Here is a 27,996-nt window from a genome sequence, read left to right as displayed (position 1 = left end):
AGACGAGGTATCTTCAACACGGCGCCCCCTGCCAGTCCCAGTGGTTGGGGAGAACCAAGATGGAGACGAGGTATCTTTAACACGGCGCCCCCTGTCAGTCCCAGTGGTTGGGCAGAACCAAGATGGAGACGAGGTATCTTCAACACGGCGCCCCCTGTCAGTCCCAGTGGTTGGGCAAAACCAAGATGGAGACGAGGTATCTTTAACACGGCGCCCCCTGTCAGTCCCAGTGGTTGGGCAGAACCAAGATGGAGACGAGGTATCTTTAACACAGCGCCCCCTGTCAGTCCCAGTGGTTGGGCAGAACCAAGATGGAGACGAGGTATCTTCAACACAGCGCCCCCTGTCAGTCCCAGTGGTTGGGCAGAACCAAGATGGAGACGAGGTATCTTCAACACGGCGCCCCCTGTCAGTCCCAGTGGTTGGGGAGAACCAAGATGGAGACGAGGTATCTTTAACACAGCGCCCCCTGTCAGTCCCCCTGTCAGTCCCAGTGGTTGGGCAGAACCAAGATGGAGACGAGGTATCTTCAACACGGCGCCCCTTGTCAGTCCCAGTGGTTGGGGACAACCAAGATGGAGACGAGGTATCTTTAACACGGCGCCCCCTGTCAGTCCCAGTGGTTGGGGAGAACCAAGATGGAGACGAGGTATCTTCAACACGGCGCCCCCTGTCAGTCCCAGTGGTTGGGGAGAACCAAGATGGAGACGAGGTATCTTCAACACGGCGCCCCCTGTCAGTCCCAGTGGTTGGGCAGAACCAAGATGGAGACGAGGTATCTTCAACACGGCGCCCCCTGTCAGTCCCAGTGGTTGGGCAGAACCAAGATGGAGACCAGGTATCTTTAACACAGCGCCCCCTGTCAGTCCCAGTGGTTGGGGAGAACCAAGATGGAGACGAGATATCTTCAACACGGCGCCCCCTGTCAGTCCCCCTGCCAGTCCCAGTGGTTGGGGAGAACCAAGATGGAGACGAGGTATCTTTAACACGGCGCCCCCTGTCAGTCCCAGTGGTTGGGCAGAACCAAGATGGAGACGAGGTATCTTCAACACGGCGCCCCCTGTCAGTCCCAGTGGTTGGGCAAAACCAAGATGGAGACGAGGTATCTTTAACACAGCGCCCCCTGTCAGTCCCCCTGTCAGTCCCAGTGGTTGGGGAGAACCAAGATGCAGACGAGGTATCTTCAACACGGCGCCCCCTGTCAGTCCCAGTGGTTGGGCAGAACCAAGATGGAGACGAGATATCTTCAACACGGCGCCCCCTGCCAGTCCCAGTGGTTGGGCAGAACCAAGATGGAGACGAGGTATCTTTAACACGGCGCCCCCTGTCAGTCCCAGTGGTTGGGCAGAACCAAGATGTAGACGAGGTATCTTCAACACGGCGCCCCCTGTCAGTCCCAGTGGTTGGGCAGAACCAAGATGGAGACCAGGTATCTTCAACACGGCGCCCCCTGTCAGTCCCAGTGGTTGGGGAGAACCAAGATGGAGACGAGGTATCTTTAACACAGCGCCCCCTGTCAGTCCCCCTGTCAGTCCCAGTGGTTGGGCAGAACCAAGATGGAGACGAGGTATCTTCAACACGGCGCCCCCTGTCAGTCCCAGTGGTTGGGGACAACCAAGATGGAGACGAGGTATCTTTAACACGGCGCCCCCTGTCAGTCCCAGTGGTTGGGGAGAACCAAGATGGAGACGAGGTATCTTCAACACGGCGCCCCCTGTCAGTCCCAGTGGTTGGGGAGAACCAAGATGGAGACGAGGTATCTTCAACACGGCGTCCCCTGTCAGTCCCAGTGGTTGGGCAGAACCAAGATGGAGACGAGGTATCTTCAACACGGCGCCCCCTGTCAGTCCCAGTGGTTGGGCAGAACCAAGATGGAGACCAGGTATCTTTAACACAGCGCCCCCTGTCAGTCCCAGTGGTTGGGGAGAACCAAGATGGAGACGAGATATCTTCAACACGGCGCCCCCTGTCAGTCCCCCTGCCAGTCCCAGTGGTTGGGGAGAACCAAGATGGAGACGAGGTATCTTTAACACGGCGCCCCCTGTCAGTCCCAGTGGTTGGGCAGAACCAAGATGGAGACGAGGTATCTTCAACACGGCGCCCCCTGTCAGTCCCAGTGGTTGGGCAAAACCAAGATGGAGACGAGGTATCTTTAACACAGCGCCCCCTGTCAGTCCCCCTGTCAGTCCCAGTGGTTGGGGAGAACCAAGATGCAGACGAGGTATCTTCAACACGGCGCCCCCTGTCATTCCCAGTGGTTGGGCAGAACCAAGATGGAGACGAGATATCTTCAACACGGCGCCCTCTGCCAGTCCCAGTGGTTGGGGAGAACCAAGATGGAGACCAGGTATCTTTAACACAGCGCCCCCTGTCAGTCCCAGTGGTTGGGCAGAACCAAGATGGAGACGAGGTATCTTCAACACGGCGCCCCCTGTCAGTCCCAGTGGTTGGGCAGAACCAAGATGTAGACGAGGTATCTTCAACACGGCGCCCCCTGTCAGTCCCAGTGGTTGGGGAGAACCAAGATGGAGACGAGATATCTTCAACACGGCGCCCCCTGTCAGTCCCCCTGTCAGTCCCAGTGGTTGGGGAGAACCAAGATGGAGACGAGGTATCTTCAACACGGCGCCCCCTGCCAGTCCCAGTGGTTGGGGAGAACCAAGATGGAGACCAGGCATCTTCAACACAGCGCCCCCTGCCAGTCCCAGTGGTTGGGGAGAACCAAGATGGAGACGAGGTATCTTTAACACGGCGCCCCCTGTCAGTCCCAGTGGTTGGGCAGAACCAAGATGGAGACCAGGTATCTTTAACACAGCGCCCCCTGTCAGTCCCAGTGGTTGGGCAGAACCAAGATGTAGACGAGGTATCTTCAACACGGCGCCCCCTGTCAGTCCCAGTGGTTGGGCAGAACCAAGATGGAGACGAGATATCTTCAACACGGCGCCCCCTGTCAGTCCCAGTGGTTGGGCAGAACCAAGATGGAGACGCGGTATCTTCAACACGGCGCCCCCTGTCAGTCCCAGTGGTTGGGGAGAACCAAGATGCAGACGAGGTATCTTCAACACGGCGCCCCCTGTCAGTCATCTACTGTATGTATAAATCACTGGTGGACCTGTGCACCTGCCTCTTTGCCCTCCCACGTGCTCTTTTGGGTGATGGTATCATTGTATTTTTTTATATACAGTTTTTGTTGAACCCACTGCCCCAAGTTGTTGTGAAATCCCCCACCACTACTCCCTCCATTGGTCTCATTTATATTTTATTTATTTCACCTTTATTTAACCAGGTAGGCCGGTTGAGAACAAGTTCTCATTTACAACTGCAACCTGGCCAAGATCAAGCAAAGCAGTGTGACACAAACAACAACACAGAGTTACACATGGAATGAGTGCAATTGAAGTAAAATCATGGACATTATTAAAACCAGTAGATTTGGGCCGATATGCAGACCGGACACCGAGGGCCTGGGGCCTCATTTATCCAGACCGGACACCGTGGGCCTGGGGCCTCACTTACCCAGACCGGACACCGGGGGCCTGGGGCCTCATTTACCTAGACCGGACACCGGGGGCCTGGGGCCTCATTTACCTAGACCGGACACCGGGGGCCTGGGGCCTCATTTACCCAGACCGGACACCGGAGGCCTGGGGCCTAATTTACCCAGACCGGACACCGGGGGCCTCATTTACCCAGACCTCACACCGGGGGCCTGGGGCCTCATTTACCCAGACCTCACACCGGGGGCCTGGGGCCTCATTTACCCAGACCGGACACCGGGGGCCTCATTTATCCAGACCGGACACCGGGGGCCTCATTACAAATCCAGATCCTGTCATGTTGCAGTGACCCTTGTGCTTCCAGGTGTAACAGTATAACTTTAGACCGTCCCCTCGCCCCGACCTCGGGCGCGAACCATGGACCCTCTGCACACATCAACAACAGTCACCCATGAAGCATCGTTACCCATCGCTCCACAAAAGCCGCGGCCCTTGCAGAGCAAGGTGCAACCCTACTTCTAGGTTTCAGAGCAAGTGACGTAACTGATTGAAACGCTACTAGCGCGTACCCGCTAACTAGCTAGCCATTTCACATCCGTTACACTCACCCCCCTTTCAACCTCCTCCTTTTCCGCAGCAACCAGTGATCCGGGTCAACAGCATCAATGTAACAGTATAACTTTAAACCGTCCCCTCGCCCCGACACGGGCGCGAACCAGGGACCCTCTGCACACATCAACAACGGTCGCCCACGAAGCATCGTTACCCATCGCTCCACAAAGGCCACGGCCCTTGCAGAGCAAGGTGCAACCCTACTTCTAGGTTTCAGAGCAAGTGACGTAACTGATTGAAACGCTACTAGCGCGTACCCGCTAACTAGCTAGCCATTTCACATCCGTTACACAGGTATGTTTTTAATGTGTGAAGAAATGCATACGTTGTGTCCGTCTTCCAGTAATAAATAAGACCCAAAAGCAAGTCCTGTGTCTGTCATCCATCTGACCAGCATTATATAGGTAACACTCACCACTAAGCCATCCATCCTCAACAGCTCCCTACTGTAGGTGTACAGGCAAGCATTGCTGTTCTGCAGAATGAACGAGTCGTGTGTTTCACCTGGCCGCCTGGCCGCCTGGCCGCCTGGCCGCCACATTCAGCAGTGTGTTTTGTGCATCACATAACCACCTGCACATTAAGAGTGGAAACCTTTTCTGTTCACATAGTTGAACTCGTTTTGGGATGGTTATTTTACGGCGATGGTTATTCTACGCCTCCGTTCGTATTTGATAGAATCACGGCAAAGAAACCCCTCTTGACTTCAAACTGTTGTGCCGTGGTGTATGGAAATTGTACACTAAGACTTTTCTGGTATTTCAACAGTAAAACACTGTAGAATGTACAGAAAAGGGGCCTCCCGGGTGGCGCAGTGGTCTAGAGCACTGCATCGCAGCGCTAGCTGCGCCACCAGAGTCTCTGGGTTCGCGCCCAGGCTCTGTCGCAGCCGGCCGCGACCGGGAGGTCCGTGGGGCGACGCACAATTGGCTTAGCGTCGTCCGGGTTAGGGAGGGTTTGGCCGGTAGGGATATCCTTGTCTCATCGCACTCCAGCGACTCCTGTGGCGGGCCGGGCGCAGTGCGCGCTAACCGAGGGGGGCGGGTGCACGGCGTTTCCTCCGACACATTGGTGCGGCTGGCTTCCGGGTTGGAGGCGCGCTGTGTTAAGAAGCAGTGCGGCTTGGTTGGGTTGTGCTTCGGAGGACGCATGGCTTTCGACCTTCGTCTCTCCCGAGCCCGTACGGGAGTTGTAGCGATGAGACAAGATAGTAATTACTAGCGATTGGATACCACGAAAATTGGGGAGAAAAGGGGATAAAAAAATAATAATAAAAAATAAAAAAAAGGTACAGAAAAATACCGTAACAATTAATCAAATCAAATCAAATTGTATTTGTCACATACACCTGTTTAATAATGTTTACATACTGTTTGTTGCATTACTCATCTCATATGTATATATTCTACTGTATCTTAGTTTATGCTGCTCTGACATCGATCGTCCAAATAGTCATGTATTCTTAATTCACCATTCCTTTACTTTGGATTGTTCGATATTACATGTTAGATATTACTGAACTGTTGGAGCTAGAAACACAAGCATTTAGTTAGATACTACTGCACTGTTGGAGCTAGGAACACAAGCATTTAGTTAGATATTACTGCACTGTTGGAGCTAGAAACACAAGCATTTAGTTAGATATTACTGCACTGTTGGAGCTAGAAACACAAGCATTTAGTTAGATACTACTGCACTGTTGGAGCTAGGAACACAAGCATTTAGTTAGATATTACTGCACTGTTGGAGCTAGGAACACAAGCATTTAGTTAGATACTACTGCACTGTTGGAGCTAGGAACACAAGCATTTAGTTAGATATTACTGCACTGTTGGAGCTAGAAACACAAGCATTTAGTTAGATACTACTGCACTGTTGGAGCTAGGAACACAAGCATTTAGTTAGATATTACTGCACTGTTGGAGCTAGAAACACAAGCATTTAGTTAGATACTACTGCACTGTTGGAGCTAGAAACACAAGCATTTAGTTAGATATTACTGCACTGTTGGAGCTAGGAACACCAGCATTTAGTTAGATACTACTGCACTGTTGGAGCTAGAAACACCAGCATTTAGTTAGATATTACTGCACTGTTGGAGCTAGAAACACCAGCATTTAGTTAGATATTACTGAACTGTTGGAGCTAGAAACACCAGCATTTAGTTAGATATTACTGCACTGTTGGAGCTAGAAACACCAGCATTTAGTTAGATATTACTGCACTGTTGGAGCTAGAAACACCAGCATTTAGTTAGATACTACTGCACTGTTGGAGCTAGAAACACAAGCATTTAGTTAGATACTACTGCACTGTTGGAGCTAGAAACATAAGCATTTAGTTAGATACTACTGCACTGTTGGAGCTAGGAACACAAGTATTTAGTTAGATACTACTGCACTGTTGGAGCTAGAAACGTAAGCATTTAGTTAGATACTACTGCACTGTTGGAGCTAGAAACATAAGCATTTAGTTAGATACTACTGCACTGTTGGAGCTAGGAACACAAGCATTTCGCTACACCCGCAATAATATCTCCTAAAGTGACATTATTAAAGTGACTAGTGTTCCATTTATTAAAGTGGCCAATGATTTCACCTCTGTATATAGGCAGCAGACTCTCTGTGATAGTGATGGCTGTTTAACAGTCTGATGGCCTTGAGATAGAAGCTGTTTTTCAGTCTCTCGGTCCCTGCTTTGATGCACCTGTACTGACCTCGCCTTCTGGTTGATAGCAGTGTGAACAGGCAGTGGCTCGGGTGGTTGTTGTCCTTGATCTTTTTTGGCCTTCCTGTGACATCGGGTGCTGTAGGTGTCCTGGAGGGCAGGTAGTTTGCCCCCATGTGATGCGTTGTGCAGACCGCACCACCCTCTGGAGAGCCCTTAAAGCATTGTTGGTTAACTTCTTTCAGCTAGGGGCAGAAATTTTATGTTTGGAAAAATAACGTTCCCAAGGTAAACGGACTATTTCTCAGGTCCAGATGCTAGAATATGCATATAATTGACATATTAGGATAGAAAACACTCTAAAGTTTCCAAAACTGTCAAAATATTGTCTGTGAGTATAACAGAACTGATTTTGCAGGCGATAACCTGAGGAACTCCAACCCGGAAGTGCTTTTAAAAAACAAAAATCCTTGTTCCATTGCTTGCCCCTCCATTTAAAGGCGTATCAACCAGTTTTATTTTCCAAAGGCTTCCTCAGGCTGTGACCAGGCTTTATACATAGTTTCAGGCTTTTATTTAGAAAAATGAGCAAGATTTATCAAAACGCGTCAGTGGATGACCAGGTGTCCTTTGATTGGTTCCTGCGCAGGAGAGATTTGGCTCGACATTTTCTATCTCTGTAGAATTGAACAGTTTACCGTCTGGTTGAAATATGATCGATTATGTATGTAAAAAAAAAAAAACCTGAGGATTGATTATAAAAAACCTTTGACATTTTTCTACGAACATTACGGATACTTTTTGGAATTTTCGTCTGCCCTTCAGTACCAGAACGAGCTTGTGGTGTTCTGAACATAATTCGCAAACCAAATGGCGATTTTTGGTTATAAAACTAATCTTTATCGAACAAAAATAACATTTATTGTGTAACTGGGAGTCTCGTGAGTACAAACATCCGAAGATTATCAAAGGTAAGCAATTAATTTTATTGCTTTTCTGACTTTCGTGACCAAGCTAATTTAAGGCTAGCTTTTCTAGCAGTGATTGATACACTCACAAAAGCTTGGATTGCTTTCGCTGTAAAGCATATTTTCAAAATCTGACACGACAGGTGGATTAACAACAAGCTAAACTGTGTTTTGATATATTTCACTTGTGATTCCATGATTAAAAATATTTTTAGTATTATTTTTGAGTTTGGCGCTCTGTAATTCAGCGGTTGTATTATGAAAATGATCCTGGAAAACGGGATCCGTGCGGCAAGAAGATAACTAACAAAAAATTATTCTCCAATCAACATAAATCATAGATTACTTGACATATGTATTGTCAGTATCGTCAAAGACTATACCAAAGATATACCACTCCCATGTCTAGCTAGGTCCCTCCCCCGAAGCCCCAACTTCCTGCCTTTATTCAGTAAATTCTGTGAAAATAAACATTTCAATTGATTTATCAAGACCAGTCCCCATGCTTGTCTCAGAGCAGCGCTGTCTTGACCTCAATGTTGTCTTTTCCCCTTCCACTTGCCTCTTCCATTCATTTTAAAATAGTATTTTCAACAATTTGTTTACCTTTATTAGCCCACTTTGTTTCAATATATCTGTAATTCTTTATTCCAATAGTAATTCGTTTTGGATCCATTTGGAAAATGACATGCGCAATATGAGACGGTGGTAATATTTTTCCTTTTCGAGACTATACATGGTGTCCAGGTCAGGATAACCAAAACATTTATTCATTCAAGACTATCAGAAAAAATGTTGGTGCTTATTTATTTTGATCCAAAGCCGTGAATGAGTGAGTCACACAGCTTTATGTAGGTGTCGAGTCGATATGACCATCAATTTGATTATTTAGCAGACATCACTTGCTTATATTCAGTCAACACATATATCAAATCAAATCAAATTGTATTTGTCACATACAACATGTGCAGACCTTACAGTGAAATGCTTACTTACAAGCCCTAAACCAACAATGCAGTTAAGAAAATACCTTAAAAAAGTAAGAGATAAGAAAAACAAATAATTGAAGAGCAGCAGGAAATAACAATAGTGGGGCTATATATATGGGGTACTGGTTCAGAGGCAACGGTGTCGAGATAGTTGAGGTAATTACTCCTTAATGCCATCGCAATAATCCCGGAACATATTCCAGTCTGTACTAGCATAACAGTCCTGTAGTTTAGCATCTGCATCATCTGACCACTTTTTTATAGACCGAGTCACTGGTGCTTCCTGCTTTCATTTTTGCTTGTAAGCAGGAATCAAGAGGATATAATTGTGGTCAGATTTACCAAATGGAGGGCGAGGGAGAGCTTTGTACTCGTCTCTGTGTGTGGAGTAAAGATGGTCTAGAGTTGTTTTCCCTCTGGTTGCACATTTAACATGATGGTAGAAATGAGGTATAACTGATTTAAGTTTCCCTGCATTAAAGTCCCCCGGCTACTAGGAGCGCTGCCTCTGGATGAGCGTTTTCCTGTTTGCTTATGGTGGAATACAGCTCATTGATTGCGATTTTATTGCCAGCCTCGGTCTGTGGTGGTAAATGGACAGCTACGAAAAATACAGATGAAAACTTTCTAGGTAGATAGTGTGGTCTACAGCTTATCATGAGATACTCTACCTCAGGTAGGTAGGTAGTGTGGTCTACAGCTTATCATGAGATACTCTACCTCAGGCGAACAAAACCTTGAGACTTCCTTAGATATCGTGCACCAGCTGTTGTTTACATAAATGTATAGGCCCCCACCCCTTCTCTTACCAGAGGCTGCTGTTCTGTCCTGCCGATAGAGTGTCTAACCCGCCAGCTGTATGTTCTTAATGTCGTCGTTCAGCCATGACGACTCGGTGAAACATAAGATATTACAGTTTTAATGTCCCGTTGGTAGGATATACGTGCTTTCAGTTCGTCCCATTTACTTTCCAGCGATTGAATGTTAGCTAGCAGAACGGGGCCAAGGGTAGATTAGCCACTCGTCGCCTAATCCTCACAAGGCATCCTGATCTCTTTCCGGGAAACCTACGTTTCCTTTTCCAGCGAATCACAGGGATCTGGGCCTGGTCAGGTGTCTGTAGTATATCCCTCGCGTCCGACTCATTGAAGATGAACTCCTCATCCAATTTGAGGTTAATAATCCCAGTTCTGATGTCCTGAAGCTCTTTTCAGTCATAAGAGACGATAGCAGCAACGTTACGAAAAATGCGAAAAAACAAACAAAATAGCACGGTTGGTTAAGAACCCTCCGGGGCCAAGAACAGGATGCTGTGATTAATGGTATCAAAAGCTTTGCTTAAATTGAGAAAAATAGCACCAACCACATTGCCTTTGTCCAATGAACGTTTAAAACGATCTATCAGAAAACAGCTGTTTCTGTTGAGTGTTTATGTCTAAAGTCAAATTGTTGTGAATGCAGGAATTGATTCTCCTCAAAGTAGGTCATTAATTGCTCTGCAACAACTTTCTCCAATACTTTTGATAGATCTGGGAGAATGCTAATCAGGCTTTAGTTACGTGCGTGGTCGACTTCACCCGATTTAAAAAACGGGTGTTACCAGTGCCCTTTTCCAACCCTCTGGGAACTGTGTAGTTCTTAATCACAGATGTATCATCTGGGTGAGAGGCTAGCATGCTACTGGATTTCTTTTAAAATAATGTGTCTAAATTAAATATGTCTGTTGAATAGGTGGTTTTGAAGTTGATAATTATTTTCAAGACTTCTGCATGACCTACTTCCTTAACTTCCCTTGAAGCTATTGACTCCATGTTCAACAGTACCGACTGATCTCTGATTAAAACTCCTGGCAACTTCCTCAATATATTGAATGAAAACATTTTTGAACCCCCCCCCCCCACCTTAAACTCACTCACTGTACAGTAGTCTTAAGTCTTAACCCTGAAGTTTTGTCCAGTTTTTATTTTGCTTCCATATCACTATTACCTTGAGCATATACGATAGCCCCATATATGATAGCCCCATATATGATAGCCCCATATACGATAGCCCCATATACGATAGCCCTATATACTATAGCCCTATATACGATAGCCCTATATACGATAGCCCCATATACGATAGCCCCATATACGATAGCCCCATATACGATAGCCCCATATACGATAGCCCCATATACGATAGCCCCATATACGATAGCCCCATATACGATAGCCCCATATACGATAGCCCCATATACGATAGCGCTATATACGATAGCCCTATATACGATAGCCCTATATACGATAGCCCCATATACGATAGCCCCATATACGATAGCCCCATATACGATAGCCCCATATACGATAGCCCCATATACGATAGCCCCATATACGATAGCCCTATATACGATAGCCCTATATACGATAGCCCCATATACGATAGCCCCATATACGATAGCGCTATATACGATAGCGCTATATACGATAGCCCTATATACGATAGCCCTATATACGATAGCCCTATATACGATAGCCCCATATACGATAGCCCTATATACGATAGCCCTTGTGTAATAGCTGTCTATGGCAGCCCTAAGATCCTTTATCACAATATTTCACGGTGCAAATCAATACTATTCTGACTTTTACAAACATGTTGAAAGCTTTGTTTCATTAGTTACGGAGTCACCTAACCAGGGCAGATAGTTGCCTTACGGAGTCACCTAACCAGGGCAGATAGTTGCCTTACGGAGTCACCTAACCAGGGCAGATAGTTGCCTTACGGAGTCACCTAACCAGGGCAGATAGTTGCCTTACGGAGTCACCTAACCAGGGCAGATAGTTGCCTTACGGAGTCACCTAACCAGGGCAGATAGTTGCCTTACGGAGTCACCTAACCAGGGCAGATAGTTGCCTTACGGAGTCACCTAACCAGGGCAGATAGTTGCCTTACGGAGTCACCTAACCAGGGCAGATAGTTGCCTTACGGAGTCACCTAACCAGGGCAGATAGTTGCCTTATGGAGTCACCTAACCAGGGCAGTTAGTTGCCGTATGGAGTCACCTAACCAGGGCAGTTAGTTGCCTTATGGAGTCACCTAACCAGGGCAGTTAGTTGCCTTATGGAGTCACCTAACCAGGGCAGTTAGTTGCCTTATGGAGTCACCTAACCAGGGCAGTTAGTTGCCTTATGGAGTCACCTAACCAGGGCAATTAGTTGCCTTATGGAGTCACCTAACCAGGGCAGTTAGTTGCCTTATGGAGTCACCTAACCAGGGCAGATAGTTGCCTTACGGAGTCACCTAACCAGGGCAGATAGTTGCCTTATGGAGTCACCTAACCAGGGCAGATGATCTTTTCCATGAGTACCTTTCCCACTTTTCAGATACTTATTGACAATTTGTCCTATAGAAGTCATCATTTCAAATCAAATTTTATTTGTCACATACACATGGTTAGCAGATGTTAATGCGAGTGTAGCGAAATGCTTGTGCTTCTAGTTCCGACAATGCAGTAATAACCAACAAGTAATCTAATACAACATGAACAAGGGGCCTCATTTATCAATCATGCGTAAGCACAATCTGTGGGTAAACCATACATGGGATCATTTCCACGTAAAGTATGAGATTTATGAATATGTTTGCTTGTGTGCGTATATATAAGCACAGTCATGACCATGCGTATGCACAGTGCCAAGTGGTGTAAATAACATCTACCAAAATGAAACCAGAAATTAAATTCCACTTTTTTAAGTTTATTGAGCCATTACATCACTTCCTGTTTCACTAGGGTATAAAAATGAGGTAACACTCATGCAATATCTGTCACGTCGTGTATGTAGGTGGCAGGGAAGTCAAGCGCAGGAGAATTAAACTTGGTATAAATGGAGTATTTTAATAACTTAAAACAAACTCCAAAACCAAAGTCCATATTAAAATAAATGAGGGTACAAGATCCCGTCGCACACCAATCCATAGAACACCAATCCATAGAACACCAATCCATAGAACACCAATCCATAGAACACCAATCCATAGAACACCAATCCATAGAACATGAACATAACAATAAACAATCTCTGACAAGGACATGAGTGGAAACGGAGGGTTAAATACACAACAATTAATGAATGGGATTGGAACCAGGTGTGTAAGAAGACCTGACAAAACCAATGGAAAATGAAACATAGATCAATGATGGCTAGAAGACCGGTGATGTCGATCGCCGAGCACCGCCCGAACAAGGAGAGGCATCGACTTCGATAGAAGTTGTGACAATATCCCTTTGTCATCCAACATCATGAAGAAAACAAAAGAACTGGCAGTTCAGAAGAGACAGATGGTCGTAGACCTTCATAAATCTGGTAATGGCTACAAGAAGATCCACAAACGATTGAATATAACACTGAGCACTGTCAGGGCAATTATTAAAACATTCAAAAGATATGGAACAGTTGAAAACCTCACGGGTAGAGGGCGCAAATGCATTTTGAAACCCAGTTTAGGGAGGAGGATGGTGAGAGAAGCAACAAAATCCCCAAGAATCACTGTGAAAGAATTGCAGTCCTTGGAGGCGTCTTGGGGTCACCAGGTTTAAAAATGCACCATCAGACGCCACCTCCACAACCACAGGCTTTTTGGAAGGGTTGCCAGAAGAAAGCCCTTTCTGACCCAAGACAAAGACGCAAGCTCTTGGAGTTTGCCAAACGTAATTTAAACTTTGACTGGAAGAAGGTGCTCTGGTCAGATGAGATCAAAATTGAACGTTTGGTTCAGATACAGCATCGGCATGTTTGGCGTTGAAACAGATACAAGGAGAGGAACCTCATATATGGTGCTGGGACGGTGATGTTTTGGGGCTGTTTTAATTCCAGAGGTCCAGGGGCACTGGTTAAGATTGATGGCATAATGAATTCCACCAGGTATCAGACAACTTTGGCTGACAATCTGGTTGCCTCCGTCAGAAGGCTGGGCCTTGGCCGTAGGTTTAACAAAAAAATGATCCAAAACATACCTCACAGATCCACACATACCTCATTATCAACCTCTCCCTGTCCGAGTCTGTAACACCAACATATTTTAAGCAGACCTCCGTAGTGCCTGTGCCCAAGAACACTAAGGTAACCTGCCTAAATGACTACCGACCTGTAGCACTCATGTCTGTCGCCATGAAGTGCTTTGAAAGGCTGGTCATGGCTCACATCAACACCATCGTCCCAGAAACCCTAGACCCACTCCTATTTGCATACCGCACCAACAGATCCACTGATGATGCAATCCCTATTGCACTCCACACTGCCCTTTCACACCTGGACATAAGGAACACCTATGTGAGAATGCTGTTCATTGACTACAGCTCAGCGTTCAACACCATAGTGCCCTCAAAGCTCATCAATAAGCTAAGGACCCTGGGACTAAGCACCTCCCTCTGCAACTGGATCCTGGACATCCTGACGGGCTGCCCCCAGGTGGTAAGGGTAGGTAACAAATCCTCCACCCCGCTGATCCTCACACAGGGGCCCCTCAAGGGTGCGTGCTCAGTCCCCTCCTGTACTCCCTGCTCACTCATGACTGCACAGCCAGGCATGACTCCAACAGCATCATTAAGTTTGCTGATGACACAACAGTGGTAGGCCTGATCACCGACAATGATGAGACAGCTTATATGGAGGAGGTCAGAGACCTGGCAGTGTGGTGCCAGGAAAATAACCTCTCCCTCAATGTGGTCAAGTCAAAGGAGATGATTGAGGACTACAGGAAAAAGAGGACCGACCACGCCCCCATTCTCATCGACGGGGCTGCAGTGGAGCAGGTTGAGAGCGTCAAGTTCCTTAGCGTTCAAATCATCAACAAACTAACATGGTCCAAACACACCAAGACAGTGGTGAAGAGGGCACGACAAAACCTATTCCCCCTCAGGAGACTGAAAAGACATCGTTACCGGAGCGCCAAGTCTAGGTCCAAGAGGCTTCTAAACAGCTTCTACCCCCAAGCCATAAGACTCCTGAACAGCTAATCAAATGGCTACCCAGGCTATTTGCATTGCCCCATCCCCCTTCCAATCTGCTGCTACTCTCTGTTATTATCTATGCATAGCCAATTGAGGTAACACATTATTACCTCAATACCGGTGCCACTGCACATTGACACATTGACTCTGTACCGGTACCCTCTGTACCCCCTGTATATAGCCCCGCTATTGCTATTTATTGCTGCTCTGGGATATGTGGGACGGTAGCGTCCCACCTGACCAACATCCAGTGAAAATGCAAAGCGCCAAATTCAAATAAATTACTATAAAAATTTAACTTTCATGAAATCACACATTCAATATACCAAATTAAAGCTACACTTGTTGTGAATCCAGCCAACGTGTCAGATTTAAAAAAAATGCTTTACGGCGAAAGCAAACAATGCTTTTATCTGAGGATAGCACCCCAGCTAACAATCACAGACGATCATATTTCAACCTTCCAGGCGCGACACAAAACGCAGAAATAAAGATATAATTCATGCCTTACCTTTGACGAGCTTCTTCTGTTGGCACTCCAATATGTCCCATAAACATCACAAATGGTCCATTTGTTCGATTAATTCCGTCGATATATATCCAAAATGTCCATTTATTTGGCGCGTTTGATCCAGAAAAACACTGGTTCCAACTTGCACAACGTGACTACAAAATATCTCAAAAGTTACCTGTAAACGTTGTCCAAACTACTTTTGTAATACAAATGTAGGTATTTTTTTACGTAAATAATCGATCAAATTGAAGACGGGATGATCTGTGTTCAATACCGGAGGAAAACAATGTGTAGCATGCTTTCTGGTCACACGCCTCTAACAAACAGTACACTTCACTGGAGCCTCATTCTGAACATGGCTACTTCTTCATTTCTGAAAGGAAAAACCTCAACCAATTTCTAAAGACTGTTGACATCCAGTGGAAGCGATAGGAACTGCAGGAAGGTCCCTTAGAAATCTGGATTCCCAATGAAAACTCATTGAAAAGAGAGTGACCTAAAAAAAAAAAATCTGAACGGTTTGTCCTCTGTGTTTTGCCTGCCAAATAAGTTATGTTATAGTCACAGACATGATTCAAACAGTTCTAGAAACAGAGTGTTTTCTATCCAATACTAGTAATAATATGCATATATTAGCGTCTGGGACTGAGTAGGAGGCAGTTTACTCTGGGCACGCTTTTTATCCAAATGTGAAAATGCTGCCCCCTATCCTAGAGAAGTTAATTATTTGTTATTCCTAATCTCTTACTTTTTAAAATGTATTTCTTAAAACTGCATTGTTGGTTAACCTGTTTGGGCTGCAAGGGGCAGTATTGAGTAGCCAGATAAAAGGTGCCCATTTCAAACGGCCTCGTACTCAATTCTTGCTCGTACAATATGCATATTATTATTACTATTGGATAGAAAACACTATCTAGTTTCTAAAACCGTTTGAATTATTTCTCTGAGTGAAACAGAACTCATTCTGCAGCACATTTCCTGACCAGGAAGTGGAAAGTCTGAAATCGATGCTCTGTTCTTCTTCCTGCCTATAAATGGGCACGAGACCTATTAGTATACATGCACATCATACACCTTCCCCTGGGTGTCAAGAGGCTGTGAGAGAAGAAATTAGGTGATTATCTTGGTCTGAGATGGAACACATCATCTTGGAATGACGTGTCCCCCATTTTCGGTACTCTGAAGAGCGCGAGGTGGACAGTGGGATTGCCTTTTGTTTAGCTGCCGTTATAGGCGACTATTATCTCCGGCTTTGATTTTATTTGATACATGTCACCATATCATCGTAAAGTATTTTTTCAATATAGTTTCATCAGATTATTGAAAATTTTTCGGGAGTTTTGCCGTGTTCCGTTCTCTTCCGTTTGTTGACATGGAGAGATTCGAGCCACTTGGCTAGCGCGCTTGCTAAATGAAGAGGGAAAGTTGCCGTTCTAAATCCAAACAACGATTGTTCTGGACAAAGGACACCTTGTCCAACATTCTGATGGAAGATCAGCAAAAGTAAGAAACATTTTATGATGCTATTTCATATATCTGTCGTAGTCGTCGGCGCCCAAGTGTTTCTGGCTATTGTGGTAAGCTACTATAATGCTACATTTTTTTTCCGCTGTAAAACACTTAATAAATCGGAAATATTGGCTGGAATCACAAGATGCCTGTCTTTCATTTGCTGTACACTATGTATTTTTCAGAAATGTTTTATGATGAGTAATTAGGTATTTGACGTTGGTGCCTGTAATTATTATGGCTGCTTTCGGTGCAATTTCTGATTGTAGCTGCAATGTAAACTATGATTTATACCTGAAATATGCACATTTTTCTAACAAAACATATGCTATACAATAAATATGTTATCAGACTGTCATCTGATGAAGTTGTTTCTTGGTTAGTGGCTATTTATATCTTTATTTGGTCGAATTTGTGATAGCTACTGATGGAGTAAAAAACTGGTGGAGTAAAAAAAGTGGTGTCTTTTGCTAACGTGGTTAGCTAATAGATTTACATATTGTGTCTTCCCTGTAAAACATTTTAAAAATCGGACATGTTGGCTGGATTCACAAGATGTGTACCTTTCATATGCTGTATTGGACTTGTTAATGTGTGAAAGTTAAATATTTAAAAAATATATATTTTGAATTTTGCGCCCTGCACTTGAAGTGGCTGTTGTCATAAGTGTACCGACGCCGGGCTGCAGCCATAAGAAGTTAAGGGCTTGTAAGTAAGCATTTGATGTAAGGTCTTGTTGTACCTGTTGTATTCAGCGCTTGTGACAAATAACATTTTATTTGATTTTAACTGTATTTTCTAACAAAGCACTGAGATGTTTTGAATCATATCTCAACAACAGGGAACAAAGTGTAGTGGTCAATAACATCATGTCTACAGCTCAGAAAAGCAGAATGGGTGTCCCGCAAGGATGGGTTATAGGTCTGCTTCATTTTAGTTTATACATTAAAGATCTTCCCGAGGATTGTCCAGATGTCTGCTGACAACACTGTAGTTTATGTGGCAGGAAAAACATGTCTTGTGGTGTTGACACAACTTATGGTTTCAAATGTACACTGGCTTGATAACTCATGTTTGACATTGAATATAAAGAGGACCTCTGGTGACATCAAGATGGTGACCCATACTACAAGTTATTTCTCCTATACCCATCGAAATAAACATAATTTTATTTACAAGTTTTAAAGACTGCTGTTGTTGCCTACTAGCCAGCAAAAACTAGCTAGCTGGGGAAGGTTCTTCAGGAAGACTGACTGAACTAGCTAGATGGGGAACGTTCTTCAGGATGACTGACTGAACTAGCTAGCTGGGGAAGGTTCTTCAGGACGGCTAACTGAACTAGCTAGCTGGGGAAGGTTCTTCAGGACGACTGACTGAACTAGCTAGCTGGGAAGGGCTCATCAGGATGACTGACTGAACTAGCTAGCTGGGAAGGGGCTCATCAGGATGACTGACTGAACTAGCTAGCTGGGAAGGGTTCATCAGGATGACTGACTGAACTAGCTAGCTGGGAAGGGTTCATCAGGACAGCTGACTGAACTAGCTAGCTGGGAAGGGTTCTTCAGGACGACTGACTGAACTAGCTAGCTGGGAAGGGCTCATCAGGATGACTGACTGAACTAGCTAGCTGGGAAGGGGCTCATCAGGATGACTGACTGAACTAGCTAGCTGGGAAGGGGCTCATCAGGATGACTGACTGAACTAGCTAGCTGGGAAGGGGCTCATCAGGATGACTGACTGAACTAGCTAGCTGGGAAGGGGCTCATCAGGATGACTGACTGAACTAGCTAGCTGGGAAGGGTTCATCAGGACAGCTGACTGAACTTACTGGACTGACTGAAATCCATTAGTCTCCACTCAACTCTCAGCTATGCGACATACGTCATAAATTTGGGAGTCAGGCGTGTCTGTATTGCTTCTCCCTTTTCAATAACAAGAAAAACACATTGAGATAAAGACTTAAAAACTTCTTAATAGGGGGCGCTATTTTCACTTTGGGAAAAAATCGTGCCCAAATTAAACGGCCTCGTACTCTGTTCTAGATCATAAAATATGCATATTATTATTACTATTGGATAGAAAACACTCAAGTTTCTAAAACTGTTTGAATTATATATGTGAGTAAAACAGAACTCATTTGGCAGCAAACTTCCAAACAGGAAGTGAAAATTCTGAAAATGGGATTCTGTGTCAGGGCCTGCCTATTCAACTGGCTTATATTTATGGATCTGTATGCACTTCATACGCCTTCCACTAGACGTCAACAGGCAGTAGAATGTTGAATGGGGTGTCTAGCTTGATGTGAGACCGAATGAGAGCTTTTGGAGTGACAGGTCCGCTCTATTGGCAGTATTCAACTGCGCACCAGGGAACCCCACATTGTCTTCTGAAATGCGTTAGGTATACACGACGAAATGCTCCGGCTCAGATTTTATTGGATACATATGAGAAAAACATCATAAAGTTGGATTTCAACCGAGTTTGACCAGTTTATTCGACGTTTATTGGGACTTTTGGAATTTTTCGTTCCATGCGCAAAGAGTTCTTGGACATGTGCCCTCCACATGGCTAGCCAAAGTTGCTAATTCGACAGAAGAAATGGACATTCTAAAACAAAACAACGATTTATTCTGGAACTAGGACTCCTTGCACTACATTCTGATGGAAGATCATCAAAGGTAAGAGAATATTTATGATGTTATTTCGTATTTTTGTGGTTTATGTTGGCTCCAACAAGGCGGAGAATTGTTGGGTGCTGTCTCACAATATTGCATGCAGTACGTTGTACTAAAGTTATTTTTAAAAATCTAACACAGCGGTTGCATTAAGAACCAGTGTATCTTTCATTTGCTGTACAACATGTATTTTTTAGTAAAGTTTATGATGAGTTTTTTGGTTAGATTACGTGACTGTCCAAAATTTCTCTGGACAATTTGGTGCATTATTGCTACGTATTCACAATGTAAAACCACAATTTGTAAATCTAAATATGCACATTTTCGAACAAAACATAAAGGTATTGTATAACATGATGTTATAAGACTGTCATCTGATGAAGTTGTTCAAAGGTTAGTGATTAATTTTATCTCTATTTGTGGGTTTTGTGAAAGCTATGTTGGCGGTGAATAAATGGTGTTGTGTGTTTGGCTATTGTGGTGAGCTAATATAAATATTGTGTTTTCGCTGTAAAAGACTTTAAAAATCGGAAATATTGGCTGGATTCACAAGATGTTTATCTTTCATTTGCTGTACAACATGTATTTCTCATAAATGTTTTATGATGAGTATTTATGTATTTCACGTTGCTCTCTAATTATTCTGGCTGTTTTGGTGCTATTTGTGACGGTGGCTGCAATGTAAAACTACGATTTATACCTCTAAATGTGCACATTTTCGAGCAAAACATAAATGTATTGTATAACATGATGTTATAAGACTGTCATCTGATGAAGTTGTTCAAAGGTTAGTGATTAATTTTATCTCTATTTGTGGGTTTTGTGAAAGCTATGTTGGCGGTGAATAAATGGCGTTGTGTGTTTGGCTATTGTGGTGAGCTAATATTAATATATATTGTGTTTGCTGTAAAACATTTTAAAAATCGGAAATGATGGCTGGATTCACAAGATGTTTATCTTTCATTTGCTGTATTGGACTTGTGATTTCATGAAATTATATTATATGATATCCCTGTGGCGCTAGGCTAGGCTATGCTAGTCAGCTTTTTTGATGAGGAGGATCCCGGATCCGGGAGGGAGAAGGTTTTATTTTAGGAAATTATCTCAGTGAGTAAATTAACAAATATACACGGTCTTTTAAACTGTTGATTGGCAAAAGTTTAATTCATTCATATTATTAATGGGGCGGCAGGTAGGCTAGTGGTTAGAGCGTTGGGTCCAGTAACCAGCAGGTAGCCTAGTGGTTAGAGCGTTGGGCTAGTAACCAGCAGGTAGCCTAGTGGTTAGAGCGTTGGGTCCAGTAACCAGCAGGTAGTCTAGTGGTTAGAGCGTTGGGCTAGTAACCAGCAGGTAGCCTAGTGGTTAGAGCGTTGGGCCAGTAACCAGCAGGTAGCCTAGTGGTTAGAGTGTTGGGCCAGTAACCAGCAGGTAGTCTAGTGGTTAGAGCGTTGGGCTAGTAACCAGCAGGTAGCCTAGTGGTTAGAGCGTTGGGCTAGTAACCAGCAGGTAGCCTAGTGGTTAAAGCGTTGGGCCAGTCACCAGCAGGTAGCCTAGTGGTTAGAGCATTGGGTCCAGTAACCAGCAGGTAGCCTAGTGGTTAGAGCGTGGGTCCAGTAACCAGCAGGTAGCCTAGTGGTTAGAGCGTTGGGTCCAGTAACCAGCAGGTAGCCTAGTGGTTAGAGCGTTGGGTCCAGTAACCAGCAGGTAGCCTAGTGGTTAGAGCGTTGGGCCAGTAACCAGCAGGTAGCCTAGTGGTTAGATCGTTGGGTCCAGTAACCAGCAGGTAGCCTAGTGGTTAGAGCGTTGGGTCCATTAACCAGCAGGTAGCCTAGTGGTTAGAGCGTTGGGTCCAGTAACCAGCAGGTAGCCTAGTGGTTAGAGTGTTGTGTCAATTAGCCAAAAGGTTGCTAGATCGAATCCCTGAGCTGACATGGTAAAAATCTGTTGTTCTGCCTCTGAACAAGGCAGGTAACCCACTGTTCCTATGCCATCATTGTAAGTAAGAATGAGTTCTTTACTGACTTGCCTCGTTAAATAAAGGTTAAATAATACAATTATAAATACTTATTTTTACAGAGAGTTTGGCGCCAAACAGATCACCAACGTCCCCACCACATTCTGTAATCTATTCACAAGTGAACATCAATGATACTTCAGACATTACACAACCATCAAGTGTGTTTCTCATACCCAATAAAGTTTTTCTAAATGGCTCATTATGAGGGCAGGGTGGGAGAGTTCGCCTAGCTCTCTCAACAGCCAAAGAGACAAATTGGTCTATTGGTCATCACATAAATGCTGTATCCAGGTTTTAGGCCTACTAACAGTTTAACTCCAACCACCTCACGCCCCGGGTATAGTCAGCCAATCAGTGGCCACCGCTAGGTTTTCTTCATCCGTTTTTATCAGTAGATCGTCGGTTCATGTTTGTGGAGTTTTCACGACTAAAACTATTCTTGGTCGATCGAAAGATGTCTGGTCTTTTGACCAATCGTTTGGACGACATTTTAAAAAGTGTATTTTTCCATATACACCTTATGTGTTTAACTAAAATCAGCTATATGCTTGTCTGATGCTGTTTGATGAAATTCAAAACACACAAATGACTCAAGAGGGAGCCAGAGATAAAGATAACCAGAAGAGAATAACTTTAACCCGACTGTTTACCACACCGTTCCTGCTGGCTTTCGCAGATTCTGCTGTTACTCTCCTAAAGTTGCTGGTAAGATGGCAACCTTCCTCATGTCTATGTATCTTACCATTCCTAGCGATCTGCGTGGCAATTATGGCTTTCATATGCACATTTTTGTGGAACAGTTTATTTTAATTTATACATCTCACAATCATTGTCGTGGTTAATCAAAATTCTATCGAAATCTAAATGAAAATGGCACAAAACTAAAAAAAGTAACTTCTATTGCCAACTATGTAAAAATAGTCTACATAAAGGCAACAAATAAAAACATTGCAGCCTGCAGGTAGAAAATATCCTGTTAAAAATAAATATCCTATAAATCACATTGGGTACGCATGGCCTGTCAGCAACCAACTTGAAACATTGTATAAAATATAAACTTGGGTCCTGCAGAATATATATATAATATTCTGGGCCCTCAGAGTTTCCTGCACCAGCGAGCTCAGGACAGACACAGCTGGAAGATATTTTGCGCAAGGGATAATAAAGGAATAAAACTCTTTGTCGACCAACAGCCTGTCGACCAAACAATCGACCAGTCGACAAATTGGGGTCTGCCCTAATGTGTAGGCCTATGACCTCCATTCATCTGTTTTCTAACCTCTCTCTTTCTGTGTTTTGATTGGCTGCCTGGTGGTATTGTGTTTCAAAGGACAGATCACTTCAATAGAGGCCCTCTCACATAATAGTCCTCCTTCGTTTCACAGTCTCTTCTCCTGTGACACACACACCACACACACGCACACAATCTGTGCTCTTATGAACAAAGAAAGCATAAGCTGTTAGTAGACAGTAAACAAGAACAAATTGACCCTTTAAAAACTTCTTATGGCTGCAGTCCCGGTAACAGGACCGATATGACAACAGCCAGTCCAAGTGCAGGGCACCAAATAAAAAAAAAAGAAATCTCATAATTAAAATTCCTCAGACATTCATGTGTCTTATATCATTTTAAAGGTAATCTTGTTGTTAATCCCACCAAAGTGTCCGATTTCAAATAGGCTTTTCAGCGAAAGCACTACAAACAATTATGTTAGGTCACCACAAAACCACAATAAGCATAGCCATTTTTCCCAGCTAAATATAGCTTCACAAAAACCAGAATAGAGAAAATGAATCACTAACCTTCGATAATTTTCATCAGATGACACTCATAGGACTTCATGTTACACAATACATGCATGTTTTGTTTGATTAAATTCATATTTATATAAAAAAATCTGAGTTTACATTGAGGCGACAAGATTCACTAAATGCAAAAAACATCAAGTGCCTTTGCATAGCCCATCGTTTCAACAGAAATACTCATAAATATAGATGATAATACAAGTTATACACATTGAATTATAGATATACCTCTCCTTAATGCAACCGCTGTGTCAGATTTCAAAAAACTTTACGGAAAAAGAAATGCACGCTATAATCTGAGACGGCGCTCAAAAGTAGCATACCACAGCTGCAAAGATGGCGTCACCATAAACACAAAAATACATGATAAATATTCCATTACCTTTGATGATCTAGATCAGAAAGCACACCAGGAATCTCAGGTCCACAATAAATGTTTGTTTTGTTCGAAAAAATCCGTTATTTATGTCCAAATACCTTCTTTTGTTAGCGCGTCTGGTTTACATATCCAAACGCTAATTCTGGTCAGCGTTATATCGGACAAAAACTTCAAAATGTGATATTACCGGTCAAAGAAACATTTCAAACTAAGTACTGAATCAATCATTAGGATGTTTTTAACATATAGCTTCAATAAAGTTCCAACCGGAGTATTCGTTCTTGTCTGCGTGAGCAATGGAACGTCAGTGTCGTGCATGAAGAAAAGGCATGAGCAGGGCATGGCTGCTTGATGGACACCTGACTGATTCTGCTCTCATTCTCTCCCACAACATCATATAAGTCTCATTGGAATTTCTATTGATGGTTGACATCTAGTGGAACCCCTAGGCAGTGCAACATCATTAATAGCTCAAGTGAATATCTTGAGGGACTCTGGTGAATACACACAGGCTCAGATTTCTGACTTCCTGTTTTGATTTCAACTCAGGATTGTGCCTGCCAATATGAGTTCTGTTAATCTCAGACATAATTCAAACAGTTTTAGAAACTTTAGAGTGTTTTCTATCCAATACTAATATGCAAATATTAGGAACTATGACTGAGACTGACCGTTTGATATGGGCACCTTTCATCCAAGCTACTCAATACTGCCCCTTCAGCCATAAGAAGTTAATGATGTGTGAGTTCAGACTGACAAGGCCTTTAGATGGGTTCAGACTGACAAGGCCTTTAGATGGGTTCAGACTGACAAGGCCTTTAGATGGGTTCAGACTGACAAGGCCTTTAGATGGGTTCAGACTGACAAGGCCTTTAGATGGGTTCAGACTGACAAGGCCTTTAGATGGGTTCAGACTGACAAGGCCTTTAGATGGGTTCAGACTGACAAGGCCTTTAGATGGGTTCAGACTGACAAGGCCTTTAGATGGGTTCAGACTGACAAGACCTTTAGATGGGTTCAGACTGACAAGGCCTTTAGATGGGTTCAGATGGGTTCAGACTGACAAGGCCTTTAGATGGGTTCAGATGGGTTCAGACTGACAAGGCCTTTAGATGGGTTCAGACTGACAAGGCCTTTAGATGGGTTCAGATGGGTTCAGACTATGTAGCTATACCCAGGGAATAGAATGTAGTCTCCCTCTATGATGTAACATAGCGATATGTAGCTATACCCAGGGAATAGAATGTAGTCTCCCTCTATGATGTAACATAGTGATATGTAGCTATACCCAGGGAATAGAATGTAGTCTCCCTCTATGATGTAACATAGTGATATGTAGCTATACCCAGGGAATAGAATGTAGTCTCCCTCTATGATGTAACATAATGATATGTAGCTATACCCAGGGAATAGAATGTAGTCTCCCTCTATGATGTAACATAGTGATATGTAGCTATACCCAGGGAATAGAATGTAGTCTCCCTCTATGATGTAACATAGTGATATGTAGCTATACCCAGGGAATAGAATGTAGTCTCCCTCTATGATGTAACATAGTGATATGTAGCTATACCCAGGGAATAGAATGTAGTCTCCCTCTATGATGTAACATAGTGATATGTAGCTATACCCAGGGAATAGAATGTAGTCTCCCTCTATGATGTAACATAGCGATATGTAGCTATACCCAGGGAATAGAATGTAGTCTCCCTCTATGATGTAACATAGCGATATGTAGCTATACCCAGGGAATAGAATGTAGTCTCCCTCTATGATGTAACATAGTGATATGTAGCTATACCCAGGGAATAGAATGTAGTCTCCCTCTATGATGTAACATAGTGATATGTAGCTATACCCAGGGAATAGAATGTAGTCTCCCTCTATGATGTAACATAGTGATATGTAGCTATACCCAGGGAATAGAATGTAGTCTCCCTCTATGATGTAACATAGTGATATGTAGCTATACCCAGGGAATAGAATGTAGTCTCCCTCTATGATGTAACATAGTGATATGTAGCTATACCCAGGGAATAGAATGTAGTCTCCCTCTATGATGTAACATAGCGATATGTAGCTATACCCAGGGAATAGAATGTAGTCTCCCTCTATGATGTAACATAGCGATATGTAGCTATACCCAGGGAATAGAATGTAGTCTCCCTCTATGATGTAACATAGTGATATGTAGATATGTAGCTATACCCAGGGAATAGAATGTAGTCTCCCTCTATGATGTAACATAGTGATATGTAGCTATACCCAGGGAATAGAATGTAGTCTCCCTCTATGATGTAACATAGTGATATGTAGCTATACCCAGGGAATAGAATGTAGTCTCCCTCTATGATGTAACATAGCGATATGTAGCTATACCCAGGGAATAGAATGTAGTCTCCCTCTATGATGTAACATAGCGATATGTAGCTATACCCAGGGAATAGAATGTAGTCTCCCTCTATGATGTAACATAGCGATATGTAGCTATACCCAGGGAATAGAATGTAGTCTCCCTCTATGATGTAACATAGCGATATGTAGCTATACCCAGGGAATAGAATGTAGTCTCCCTCTATGATGTAACATAGTGATATGTAGATATGTAGCTATACCCAGGGAATAGAATGTAGTCTCCCTCTATGATGTAACATAGTGATATGTAGCTATACCCAGGGAATAGAATGTAGTCTCCCTCTATGATGTAACATAGTGATATGTAGCTATACCCAGGGAATAGAATGTAGTCTCCCTCTATGATGTAACATAGCGATATGTAGCTATACCCAGGGAATAGAATGTAGTCTCCCTCTATGATGTAACATAGTGATATGTAGCTATACCCAGGGAATAGAATGTAGTCTCCCTCTATGATGTAACATAGTGATATGTAGCTATACCCAGGGAATAGAATGTAGTCTCCCTCTATGATGTAACATAGTGATATGTAGCTATACCCAGGGAATAGAATGTAGTCTCCCTCTATGATGTAACATAGTGATATGTAGCTATACCCAGGGAATAGAATGTAGTCTCCCTCTATGATGTAACATAGCGATATGTAGCTATACCCAGGGAATAGAATGTAGTCTCCCTCTATGATGTAACATAGCGATATGTAGCTATACCCAGGGAATAGAATGTAGTCTCCCTCTATGATGTAACATAGTGATATGTAGCTATACCCAGGGAATAGAATGTAGTCTCCCTCTATGATGTAACATAATGATATGTAGCTATACCCAGGGAATAGAATGTAGTCTCCCTCTATGATGTAACATAGTGATATGTAGCTATACCCAGGGAATAGAATGTAGTCTCCCTCTATGATGTAACATAGTGATATGTAGCTATACCCAGGGAATAGAATGTAGTCTCCCTCTATGATGTAACATAATGATATGTAGCTATACCCAGGGAATAGAATGTAGTCTCCCTCTATGATGTAACATAGTGATATGTAGCTATACCCAGGGAATAGAATGTAGTCTCCCTCTATGATGTAACATAGTGATATGTAGCTATACCCAGGGAATAGAATGTAGTCTCCCTCTATGATGTAACATAGTGATATGTAGCTATACCCAGGGAATAGAATGTAGTCTCCCTCTATGATGTAACATAGCGATATGTAGCTATACCCAGGGAATAGAATGTAGTCTCCCTCTATGATGTAACATAGTGATATGTAGCTATACCCAGGGAATAGAATGTAGTCTCCCTCTATGATGTAACATAGTGATATGTAGCTATACCCAGGGAATAGAATGTAGTCTCCCTCTATGATGTAACATAGTGATATGTAGCTATACCCAGGGAATAGAATGTAGTCTCCCTCTATGATGTAACATAGTGATATGTAGCTATACCCAGGGAATAGAATGTAGTCTCCCTCTATGATGTAACATAGCGATATGTAGCTATACCCAGGGAATAGAATGTAGTCTCCCTCTATGATGTAACATAGCGATATGTAGCTATACCCAGGGAATAGAATGTAGTCTCCCTCTATGATGTAACATAGTGATATGTAGCTATACCCAGGGAATAGAATGTAGTCTCCCTCTATGATGTAACATAATGATATGTAGCTATACCCAGGGAATAGAATGTAGTCTCCCTCTATGATGTAACATAGTGATATGTAGCTATACCCAGGGAATAGAATGTAGTCTCCCTCTATGATGTAACATAGTGATATGTAGCTATACCCAGGGAATAGAATGTAGTCTCCCTCTATGATGTAACATAATGATATGTAGCTATACCCAGGGAATAGAATGTAGTCTCCCTCTATGATGTAACATAGTGATATGTAGCTATACCCAGGGAATAGAATGTAGTCTCCCTCTATGATGTAACATAGTGATA

This window comes from Salvelinus namaycush, unplaced genomic scaffold, assembly GCF_016432855.1.
Source record: "Salvelinus namaycush isolate Seneca unplaced genomic scaffold, SaNama_1.0 Scaffold587, whole genome shotgun sequence".
Classification (NCBI taxonomy): Eukaryota; Metazoa; Chordata; class Actinopteri; order Salmoniformes; family Salmonidae; genus Salvelinus; species Salvelinus namaycush.
The sequence above is the reverse complement of the archived record's forward strand: the minus strand, read 5'-3'. Positions refer to the sequence as shown.